The 11,764-nt window shown below is 45.9% G+C and overlaps 1 protein-coding gene across 3 annotated transcripts in view; it reads left to right on the top strand.

Annotated features, from left to right (window-relative positions):
* Positions 1–2,087: 2,087 nt before the first annotated feature.
* BRINP3 (BMP/retinoic acid inducible neural specific 3) overlaps positions 2,088–11,764 on the top strand; it is a 202,926-nt gene continuing 193,249 nt past the window's right edge. The window contains exon 1 of one of the 3 annotated variants that reach the window (XM_040072906.2): positions 2,088–2,580. The gene's annotated coding sequence lies outside the window, so the exon portion shown is untranslated. Of the gene's footprint in view, positions 2,581–2,851; positions 2,897–5,852; positions 5,986–11,764 lie in introns of those variants that run through there. The other 2 variants (XM_058421736.1, XM_040072907.2) reach the window with 2 other exon arrangements.

Here is an 11,764-nt window from a genome sequence, read left to right as displayed (position 1 = left end):
GAGCCAAAGATTAATGAAGTCAATCTCTTTTATTGTGAAGGTGAAGCTGGTCAGACTCAAAAACCTCCTTGGCCAATTTAAGGTACCTTTGGTGTGAAGGAGCTGCAAAGCAAGTTCGGCCTATGACATCACTTAGAGAGAAGAAGAAACCTGAAGAAAAGAGCAGAAAGACATTAACAAACCAGAAAATCTCTTTGTATACATTTTGTGTGTCTCTCTGTCGCACACATGTAATAGAATTGGATGGACCCTGCAGTACCGAACGCTGCCGTGACGGTGCTGCTGCCCGTGTGCGCCCCGGCGCTGTTGATCCAACCAGTCACACACTACGTCTGTCTGTCCTTTGTTTTCTCTGAGATTTTATCAGTCTTAGAAAATGGGTAGCACCCTTATTGAATGTCTTGAATCCCAAGTCTGTCTGACAGTCATTGCAGGCTTGATGAGCAGCAGTCTTTGTTAAGGAGCGCACAATATTTACAAAAGCAGGCTGACCTTTTAAACCGGCATTTTGTCAGGAGGAGCTGAAGGGGAGGAGATAAGGGGAGAGAAGGGGCAGAGGAGCCTTTGCTACCTGTTGCTGGAAGAGAAATCATATCCTGAGGCAAAAAGAAAAAAAAAAAAACAACACCCCAAACCAAAACCAACACTTTTGTTTTTGTATCTACATAAAGAATCATAAGTATATCTACATATTTAACAGCGACTGCACTTGAAACGTACACTGATTTTTTTCCTTTACAAACCGTATCATCCTTCTTTCACTCCTTTTCTTATGTCCTCGCTAAAGAAAAAAAAAGAAAAAAAAAAATCAATAAAGCCCCAAGCAGGGTAAATCGTTGCTAAGATCAGCTCACTCCACAATTCTTTAGCATAAAAACGATTAAAAATGCTGACAGGAACAAACCAATGTGATGCCAGAGGAATCTTGGGTTTCTGCAGTTTCTTTTTCCCAGCAGATTCTGGAAACATAAAACTGCCAGTCTGGCAAACAGACAGGAATGCTTCACACTGGTGCTTACAGAGACAATAGAAAAAAGACAAAAGCTTCTTAATAAAGCCCCTGAAATTGCCTTGTCTTTTAAAGACCACATACAGCACAGCCGACAAATGCTGGTGTAGCGCTGGCGATCACCCCATATTGCCCAGCACACACATCACATAATCTATGCGGTTACTCTGCTCATCGATTCTGCTAAGCATGAGGTGCACACAGCCATGCTACACTGCAGGGGTGCCAAAGCTCCGTGTTGGTCTGCACGCTGTTCCCTGACACGGAGTGGCTTTCAGTTTACTCGCGCTAAGCCCTCAGCCCAACTCTACCCGGGGAAAAGCATTTTTATTAGCCGCGAACGCATGTCTGCTCAGGGCACGGGTGTAGAAGAGGGACCAGGAGAGGGGGGGGGACGTACATCAAGCTCCATAAATGCTGCCGCTGCCTCCCTCTACCCCACACACCTTCAAATTCCGCACACATTCTGGAGCCACGATGCGAGGAAAAGGGTGATTTTTTTCCACCGAGCCGGGTCACTATTTCCATGCTAAGAGCCTGGAAGCATCGAGAAGCGGAGAAGCGCAGGGGCGATGCTCCGCTTACCCGGGGCAGGAGAGGGACACGGGTGATGAACAGGGACATTTCCACCCACCCCCTCTCCCTTGCAAACGCTCCTGTCCGTGGTGTCGCTCAAGGATCTCCGCAGCCCCGCCGTGCCGGGGTCGGAGCGGGAGCTGCGCCGGCCGGGGAAGATGCGGGGCACCGGCGGGGAGCAGGGCTGCAGAAAAATAGGAAATAAAAAGATGAGAAACAAAGGGCTGGGCGAGGGTGGGGGCCAGGTATGTTCTTACCCGCTCGGTATCGCCCCCGTGGCTCGCTGGATTGCGGGTGGAGGAGGAAGAGAAGGAGGAGGCGGAGGAGGAGAGGCTGGGGCCGCGCCGCCCACAGCCCTCGGGAGCGCCGAGCACTGTCCCCGCCGTGCCCCGGCCCCGGGAGCTGCCCCCGGCCCTGTCGCTGCCCTCACCTCGGTGTCGGCTCCCCGCGCCTCTCCGCCGCCCGCCTCCGCCCCGAGGGGAACGTCACTCCCCGGCCCCCGGCCGCGGGTGCCGGGATGAGCCCCCGGCGCTCTCTGGCCCTCCCGCTCCTCGGCGCGGTCTTGTCTGTGTTCCACACGCGTGGGCAAAGCCCCTCTCCTTCTGCCTGCGGCTGAGATCCCGCAATTTGTTATTCTTTCCTCGAGAATCGCTTCCATCACCACCAAAAAAAACCCATCCCACATCTATCCCAGAAAATCCCATCCCTCTTCTCAAGTCCTCTTGCTATTCGGGTTTGCTTCCCTCTCTCCTCCTCCTTCTCTCCTCCCTCTTTCCCCCCTTTTGGGTTTGGAGCCTCTCTCTGCCCTACACACACGCACAGACAGGCACGCACGGTGTAAATGGGTTGTCACACACACAGAACCGCTGCTGGTTCACAAAGTCCCCCCTCCCTGCTCAGCCTTCCTCTAGCTTGAAGCCGCAGGTCATGGACTATATGTTTGGAGCCGGGATGCGTTTTATTCACAGCCGCTTCGCCTCCTGCAATTTCACTCGGTGAGTAGGCTTGATTTCGCATTCAGGTGGCATGTTTCCAGCTGGAAGAACACTAAAAAAAGCGGGGAAAAATAAAAATAAAAGATAAATTAAAAAAAAAAAAAAAAAAAAAAAAAAGAAGTTTTGCTTCCCCTTGCTCCTGAACGGGCTGGCTCCACTTTCTAAACTCGAAGGAATTAGGAAACACCAGCTGTCTCTGCCCACATTCATCCCCAGCCACCGCGCTCGGCGCTGATTGCAGCGCGCACCGCATCATCGCTTCCAGAGCCTTCACCGTTCCACCGCTCACATTTTATTCATGTCTCCATCAGGCATGGTACCTGCTCCATTCCCCGGGTTAACCCTTGCGGACGAAGCGGCTCTCGCGGACGCCGGGAGGGCTCAGTGTTTCCCCCCGTGCCGGGGAAAAGACAGGATTGCTGCTAGCCGAGGGAGCCGTGAGCGTGCCTGAGGAATGTCTGGGAACCTGCGGTGGGAGATCAGGCGGAAAAGTTCACTGCTCTTCCCCATGCATCTTCCCCTGAAGAACTTGGACAGGATTGGGGGTGGGGAAGGATTCACCAGAAGGGATAGGAAAGGATTCCCAGACCTCATGTGCTGGGTGGTGGCAGTGGCCAGGCGGCGCGGCCGGGGGTGCGGGGCAGCAGCGGGGCCGGCGGACGGGGCTGTCTGTCTATCTGTCTATCTGTCTGTCTCTCTGTCTGTCCTGCTGCTGCCGGGGCTTCTCTCTAGACGCTGCAGCCGCTCGCTCTGCACCCTTTCCTCACTTCTCAATCCCATCGCCTCTGATTTTATTTATCACTATTTTCGGGCATACCTGTATTTTTCGCTGGCCAAGAATCGGCTCCCGGAGAGCGCAGGATAAGGGCGAGGTGTCCTCCTCACAAAATGTACGCCCACCCATACATGTACCTGGTGTAGAGGTAGATGGTAGAGATAGGGCTCTTGAGTCAAGCAGGGACTTCTTTGAAAGAAAAGGAGAGAAGAACAAGGGGAAATAAGCCCGTTACGTTTTTCAAAAGGACAAGTGCCTTCAGAGTGCTATTTGTGGTTGATACTTCCAGGATTTCAGTGTCTCTAACTAGCGGCAAAGATCCACCCACGGTCAACAGCAGCAGGTAGAGAGGAAATGTTCTCTTCCGTGGGGAGGTATTGACTGGGCTCCGTGTAACTGTCATTTGGGTGCAGGATAAGTGTGCGTGTGTGTCTGTGTGTGCGCGGTCATGCCTCCAAAGCAGTACCTGCAGAGATCGCAAGGAAGGTGCTGAAGGCTTGCAAGCAGGTAGAGATGCCAGGGAGAAATAACAAGATCCGAATTTATTGCCTGGTGGCTAGCAGAAGACGGGAAAGACCAATTCAATGCCAGAGTGTGCTCTCCCTTGCTCTTCCCTCCACCCTCTCCCTCCTCGCACTGCTGCCTCCCCCCTCGGCCGCCAGATTGCTGGCTGATGTCTGGAAGAGAGTAGTGAAAAAGCCCTTCAAGCGTGGCATTCAAAATCCACTCTTCCTCCAGCTCTTCTCTTCTCCCACCAGCTCGAAACCCCTCGCGTTCTTATCTCCTTCCAGCTCAGCGTCCTTCTCCCGGAGACTCCAGCAGGTTTTCCCATCCCCACTGACTTGCCCTTCTGCCCCCACCTCCTCCTGCCCCGGCCCTTTCCATGAGATGGAGGTGATTAACCAAATCCCAGACATTTCTCCTGAATTACTCGCCTCTGGCGCTGCCGCTGCCGGGATCCTCCCGCACCAGGCTGCTCAGAAAAGTTTCCGACATACCCCCTTCCCTCCCTAGACAGGGAATGCATTTCAGACCCTCTACCTGATTTTAAACTTTTTTTTTTCCCCCTCATAAACCTTTAGAAAAAAAACACAAAAAACAAACAAAAACACCAAACAAAACCCCACAAAAAACAACCACCCCCCCCCAACCCACAAACAAACAAGCAAACAAATAAAATAAACCAGCAAGTCCTAAGGGATTTACATTATAGTGGGAATAGCTCAGCCAGTGAGCATCTCCTTACCGTGCTGCTTAAATGTTACCACTCTGCAGAAGAGATTTATGTGCCCATCAGCAGAGTATTTCCCGGGTTTGAGAGAACTCGATATTCCCTCTGCTGACGGGGATGGGAGATGGTAAGACACAGGATGAGGGCAGCAGGGCTGTTTAGCTCACAGGCACTGTGACGGATGGCAGTAAAACCGTGTCTGGGCGGCAAAAGTGACACAGGTTGGACCGGGTGGCATTTCTATACTCAGCGGAAGGCGAGGAGATGCACATCAAGCCCTTTGCATACACCACCAAATAAATCAATGCAAGTAACGTGGGTTTACCGGGCGATTGCAACAAGCGAGAGTCAGGTGTGGTAACTAGAGAAGACTCTCACTATCCTTGATTTCCAGCATTCCGCACGCCCAGCCCAGGAATGCCTTCTTCTCACATGGGGCTGGATGACTCAGAAAAAAAGAGGAATAATGGGCAGCAGCCGGGAGGTTTTTGCTTTGCCGGAGTTGGTTCTTTTGCAATACATTGGCGGTGTGGAAATACCTCCTGAGCCCCGCGGCCCACTCCCGAGAGAATGCCGCCAAACCTCTCTCTTCCCTGTATTTAGATGTCCAGGCTCCCTGCTTGCCCGTGTCTGGCTTCACTGCCAAAGATTACCTCCATCTCCACTGAAGCTGCGTGGATTTGGGACTCCCTTTTGGCCGGGAGCTCATTTCCCAATTTCCCATACTGGCAGTGGCAGACGGACATCGAGGGAGGTGGCTCTGGCAGAGAGAACACCTTTAAGGATGCGACTCAGCGTCCAGCCCACCTTCTCAGCCTGCTGGGCTTAATCTGCCCCGCTCCTCCGCTTGTCCCCGGGGCAGGTCCGGGGGAAGGGGCGGGGTGACGAGGCGGAGGTCGGGGGGGACACTCCGCTCTCCCCAGCAGCAGCAGCAGCAGCAGCAGCGGCCGCTCCGGAGCGCGCACCGGCAGCCGGGCGGCAGCGCCTGTCCCGGGACCCGCGGCTCACCCCCGCCACCCCTCTTCGTCCTCTCCCCACCCTCGGCAGCCGAGGGCAGCTCGTTTTGTGAGGGAAAGAGAAAGCACCCCCACTCCAGGGAGCGGTGCGTGCCCCGCCGCCGCCGGTCCGTGTGGGCTCCGTGGGGCAGCCCGCAGAGGGAGCGGAGGCTGCACCGCAAAGAGTTAACGCAGGGCTGCAGGGTGCTCCAGGCAGGAGTCCTGTGTGCGCCTCTAAGATGCACCAGCCAATCCTAGAGACAGCAGCGTGAGCTAGATGTAGCATGCTGCAAGGAGGGAGGTGAAGAAAATAGGGTGTAAACTGTCACCCTACATCGCGAGGCAGACCTGCTTTCTGGGCTACGATTTCTTAGAGATTTAGAGACCATCATGCATTTAAAAAGGTAAGGGCTTTGTTACCAATAGTCTATGTTGTTATTCATTGCCGGATTCAAGTGCATTTTCCGTGTGGCTTTCATTTAGTGATAAATTTGGTAGTGCAGAGTGAGAAGAAAGTGGAATGTGGCTTGATTTACTGTTCAGGAGTCGTTTTGAAAGGCTACGTCAGCTTGGAGTTGTAATGATTTCATGTAGAGATTAAGCAAGTGAATGCATGTGAAGTAAAGTGAATTCATGACTGGCAGAAAAATGTAATCCATGCGATAAGAGAAGGCTGTTCTGTTGTAGCAGCAAAATCAGTTATGGATCCATATGAAGTGAAGGCTAATGCTAGATAGACCTGATTTTGAGGAAATGCAGAGAGTAATTCAGAGGCATGTACCTGACAAGCAAGACTGTCAGAATAAATAAAAATAACTTTTTTTCCCTAGAAAAACCCCATGTTTATTAAATACAACATCACAAAAGAATGCTATAAAAAGAAGTGATGTCAGAATTTTACAGAGTCTCTATGTTCAGAGATGAGTGACTCTGACACATTAAGTATACAGAGATAAAGCTAGAGTGACCCTGCTTACATTTACAGGATATCAGAAATAACTTCAGAGGAGCAATCCGTTTAGGTATCAGACTTCACAGACTGCTGTCACTGCTCAACTCCAACCCTATGAGGAGTTACACATTTTAAATAGGTGCTCTATCAGCTTTACCACAAGACGAGCTTTGGGAATAGAAACATTTGACTGGCTCTCTTCCTCTCTGTATCTAAGCATAGCAACAGACCTTTGGTCTCAGATGCTGTTGCAGTGCTAATCAGCAGAGCTCCGTTCAGAAACTACCTACAAATCCTTGCCTCCAACTATTTTTCTCTCTAAGATGTGTACAATTTAAGCAGAGGAGGAATTAAAAAAAAAAAAAAAAAAAAAATCTGTGATATTTTCTGTTAGCTGATCCACCTCCACTGAGACCAAACCTCCCCAACAGATGCTGAGTTCACCGGAGTCGTGTTTGGAGTGCTTGTTCATGAAATGCTGAAACCCTGTGAGTGAAAACGTTAACTAAGAAACATGAAAACAAGCAGCTGAATGTTTTTACAGAGCTCAGTGCAGAAGGCAGCATTTGCACAACAAGCCAACAAAACAACTTGAGAATCTTCAAGTGATGTAATCATCCCGTCTTACTCTTTGCTATTTTTTCTACTACTCCCTGAATGCCCTTGTGAAGAATTAATTACAGAAGTCAATTCATTGTTTACAGCAGCGTGTCAAAAAATTTACTTTTTCATCACATAGATTGCAGTGACTTTTCGTTCCTCTCAGCCCCAGACAATGATTTATGGAACTAAAATATTTTTACTTAATTTGTATTAATTCAAAATCATATCTAATTGTGATCAGTAATTTCTTGCTTGGGGTACAATACCCATTGAAAACAAAAGGAAGATCTTTTGACCAGCAAGCTTGCTTCTTCAGCAGTCTGAAGAAGTCCCAAATCTAAATGGAAAACTGGATGATCAAACTACTTACCTAAGTTTTCCTTAGGAGAAAAAGAGTGGTGGAAGGTATTAGGTGATAGTTTCTGGGAACATTATTTTCTAGCTTTCAGGCGTACGTAGTGCAGCTCTTTCTTAATCCTCCCAAAGCTTCACCTCTCTTCAAAACCAGAAGTAGACTTTTTTACTCTCCCGAAACACTAGTAATCTCATAACCAGAAATACACTTCAACAAACAGAGCCCAAGCACTCTTTGAGAAAGGTTGCACTGAAACCACTGTCCTGCTAGAGCTACAGGTAGTAGCCAGGTATTTCATGGGGAAGTTATCTAACTTTTTCTTGATCTGATCCTATATCCAATATTTTGGAACCAACATGAACTTCAGATTCAGAAAGAAAAAAAGTGAGCATCATGAAGTTACATGCTGCGTATTGAGCAGTGGGAGGATTTGCACATCTTGAGTCAAATAGTATTTAAATACGAAAGAACAGAAGAAGAATTTGTGACCTGATCTTACATTGGTCTAGGTCTCAGCAATTTTTTGTCATCTATAAATCAACATTTTTCTGTATGAAGCTGAGTAACATTGAGAGAGCCCCACTGAGCTAACGATAATCAGCACCTTGTGACTCAAGTCATCACCCTGCTGAAAAATGTGTGAATAAATTTAGTCTTCTAGCTTTGAAGTTACTAATTTATACGTACTACAGTTTGTGTGCACACACAAATATAGTTTATATATACATACTCACAAATATATAAACATGCATGATGTGCACTACACATCCCTGCACACCCATGGTGTGTGCAATCACTTTTTTGCCCTGGCTCATGCCATGGGAATGATTATTTAGCCCAGTGTCTTTCCCATCTCCCGCTGAATGTCTTCACCTGCTCCGTGTGCCACAAAATTAATGTGCTGAGGAGGGGGAAGAAGGACACTCTGCCACATCAGAGCTTTTCAGCTTTAACTAATGAGCCTCTCACAGAGGCCACACATTTTGTTCCACCTTCAGAAGAAGATTGACCAAGCAATATATATTATTAACTAAATTAACACCATTAAGCTGTAGTGGTTTCTGTTTAATGAGATGAGATCGTAAGGCTGGTGTGGCAGATACCTTTATTGTAACAGTTACATTAATGGGGAAAAATTCTGCTTGTTTGCGGTAACACCTTCACTGCCACATCTACCAGCCCTTGATTAATGAGAAAAGTGGTTTGTAAGGCACTTATTATACATTGGCAAGTAAAGGATGTAAATCTGGGGAATCAGAGCACTGCCCTACACCCTTAATCCCATATAATTCATGACTACTGAGAATTCTGAGGGGCTAATTTAGCCCTTTCAGTACTTATAAATCTACTGGAAATAACAAAAAGCCTGGTTAACTGAGCATGGATGACCACACTGAAGTCAAATGGGATTATTAAAATCCATTATAAATGTTACTTCTTAATATTTTTTTTTCCTTTATTTGAAATCTATTTCTAAGAAGGCTTACCATTGCTGGTGGAAAACAATGCTAAATGCTGAAAAAGGGCATTAAGAATGGAGGTGGCAGCCCAAATGTATATTTTTATTTCACTGTTTTTCACCTAAAACATTATTCATCCCTATTCACTAAAAATTTGCTGGACAAAGAGAGCACACATACATTATAACAGTTTTAATATTGAATAATTCTGTATGGTTTGTACTCAGTGTGCTGCCCTAAAGGTTAACACTGCTGTAGTTTAGGGCAGAGATGATGCCCACCTATTTTTCTCCAGAACGTGTAGCTGCTCAGCATTTCTTGGATTAATCCCTTTGTTCCTTTAGGTCTGCACCAACATTTCTAAGGAAGATATTTGTTTAGGTAAAGCAGCACTGTTTATGCAGGTCAAGAATCATCCTGCTGCCAGTCTCTGGAGATTGTGGATTTATTTCACAGAGAGACATTAGTTGGTGATGTTCTCTTTTTAAGTCACTGCTCCTATGGGATGTGAATCTGACTCATTGGCTTAAAAAATAAAAGCTTTAGTAACTACCTAAGCACCCTTTAAGCTCTCTGTTAGCTCGAGTTTATTAGATTGATTCACATTAGTTGAAGAGATTGTAGAGGCCTTTTTTTTTTTTTTTTTGAAAAGTACTCAAATAAACCAGCTTAACTTCTCCATGCTAGCTTGTCTTGGCCAGGCAAAGTCTAGAACATTTTCTCTGTCTTTCGGGGGGAAAAAAAAAAAAAGCTATAATAAAGAAAACTGATGATTTTCATACTCAGAGAGACGGCAGTGCTCTGTAATTCCTCATAAACAGACGTGTGTCTCTCATTCAGCAATGTATGGGTACTATTGAAAGTTTAAAGCTCCTCAACATTAGCTGAACAAACTTCTACTAAATAAGAGTGTGTTTTTTTTCTATCAGCTACAACAAGAAACAGCGACAATTTTGTACTTAGGCAGTTTTAGACTGGATCATAGCTAAATTAAAACAGTAGAGAGATTGCAATTCCTGATGCAAACTCAGACTTTCACTCCTTATAGCATGATGTTCATAAGAAAGACATCTTTTAGCAGACAGACTTATTTCTTTCTCTCAGATTTTGCATTTTCTTCTAATCCTGTCAAAAAACCCAGTCTTGCAAGGCAGCTTTGGTGCTAGATTTATGTGAGATAGCAGGCTGCCCAGTACATATAACATAATTATTGTACAATCAAGCTTTATCCATCCTGAGCTGCAATTAGCCCCTGACTGGTTTGTTGGAGCTTGAATCTTCGCTCAGTCAGCCATAAAGTCCCTACTCTTGCTATAAAAAATTAATAGCTATAACATGAACATTTAAGACGCTCTGGCCACTGCCCATGCAGTAGCTACAGGCTTGGAACGCTGCAGCAAAGGGGAAAAATCATGCAACAGTTTTGAGTAGGAGCAGCTGTAGAACAATGGTCTCTTGAAGGTTCTGTGAGTCCTGCCTTGGGAGCTGGCACAACAGGCGGTGTAAGTTTGTTTTTTCCTGCTAGAATAAATAGGTTGAAGATTCAGAGGAACCTGAAAGGAGTTTTAACCATCATTTATATCAGGTGAAAACTATGTACACCATCTGTGAAATCAGCTGTAAAATATGCTGTGAGATGTGGAGCACTTTTGTCTGAAAGACGCAATAAAAGGGCAAAATAAAAACATTACCATTCTATTAGATGTCATTGTTAAGAAATAAAATAAATGAAATAATCCATTCTTCTTGTAAGACATCCAGAAAAGTGCATTGAAAGAAAAAATTCATGCCGTTAAATCTTTAAGGATGTTATTCTTAACTACTGGTCTAAGTTGTAATCACTGATTTTTGCCTGGAGAATAAAATCAAGGAGAGTGTAAATCCTTGACCAGATACAGCCTTTAGCTAAAATTAGAGGGCTATGTCTCACGGCTGAGTCAGAACCTCTAAACTGAGAAAATCATTCCTAGAAACAAAAGAACCCCCAACCACATTATTTGTGGATTAGGTCAGGTAACATCTGAGGGGATGGAAATACATGAAACTAGGATGGATTTTGTAAATATGTCCCCATTGCAAACAGTACAGTTCATTGCTATTTTGGCTCTCAATTCCTGAGAACAGCTATACACCATTATTTTTTTCCCTTCATTATTGTACAAAAAATATTAGCACTCCAACAGCTTAAAGAAACTTCTATTTTTGCCTGAGACTGAAAATTCCTTTCCTCACCATCGTTTTTCTGAGCATTTGCTGCAAAATCTCCAGGAACAGAAATTTTAAGCAGCAACAAAAATAGTCAGTCACTCTGTTCGTGGAATATTCAACTTCCTTTTTATTTTATAACATTTTTGCCATCCAATAATTTGAAAGCATTCTATAAGCATTGATTATTCAGACTTCATAATAGAAACTGTCATTAAAGAAGGTAAAGGGACTTGGCAGGGCTTATACAGCAAAATCAAAGTTGGACTTTAAGGTAACTCAGCTCCAAGTACTCTCCTTCCTCTCAGTAACTTGGATCTTCTTCAGTTCAACAATCTGTTGGCAAACAAAGTTTCCTCCCATTCCATTCCATTCCATTCCATTTTAGCCCTTCTGCACTAATCAGTTATATTTGGATTTGTCCTTGGGCTCGAAAGCCTCTGGAAGCAAAGCTTTAGTGTACAATGTGTAAATAGCTGCTTCCTCCTGTTCTAGATGGTAGCAGCTGTAAGAGCCCTGGGTTTAAAAACTAGTACAAGAATGAATTAAAAGAGGAAAGGGCTGTTTGTTACCCCAGAATGGTTTGCTGGATACAGCTAATTTATATG

The sequence above is a fragment of the Hirundo rustica genome, chromosome 9, assembly GCF_015227805.2.
Source record: "Hirundo rustica isolate bHirRus1 chromosome 9, bHirRus1.pri.v3, whole genome shotgun sequence".
NCBI lineage: Eukaryota > Metazoa > Chordata > Aves > Passeriformes > Hirundinidae > Hirundo > Hirundo rustica.
This window is presented reverse-complemented; position numbering and strand designations above follow the sequence as displayed.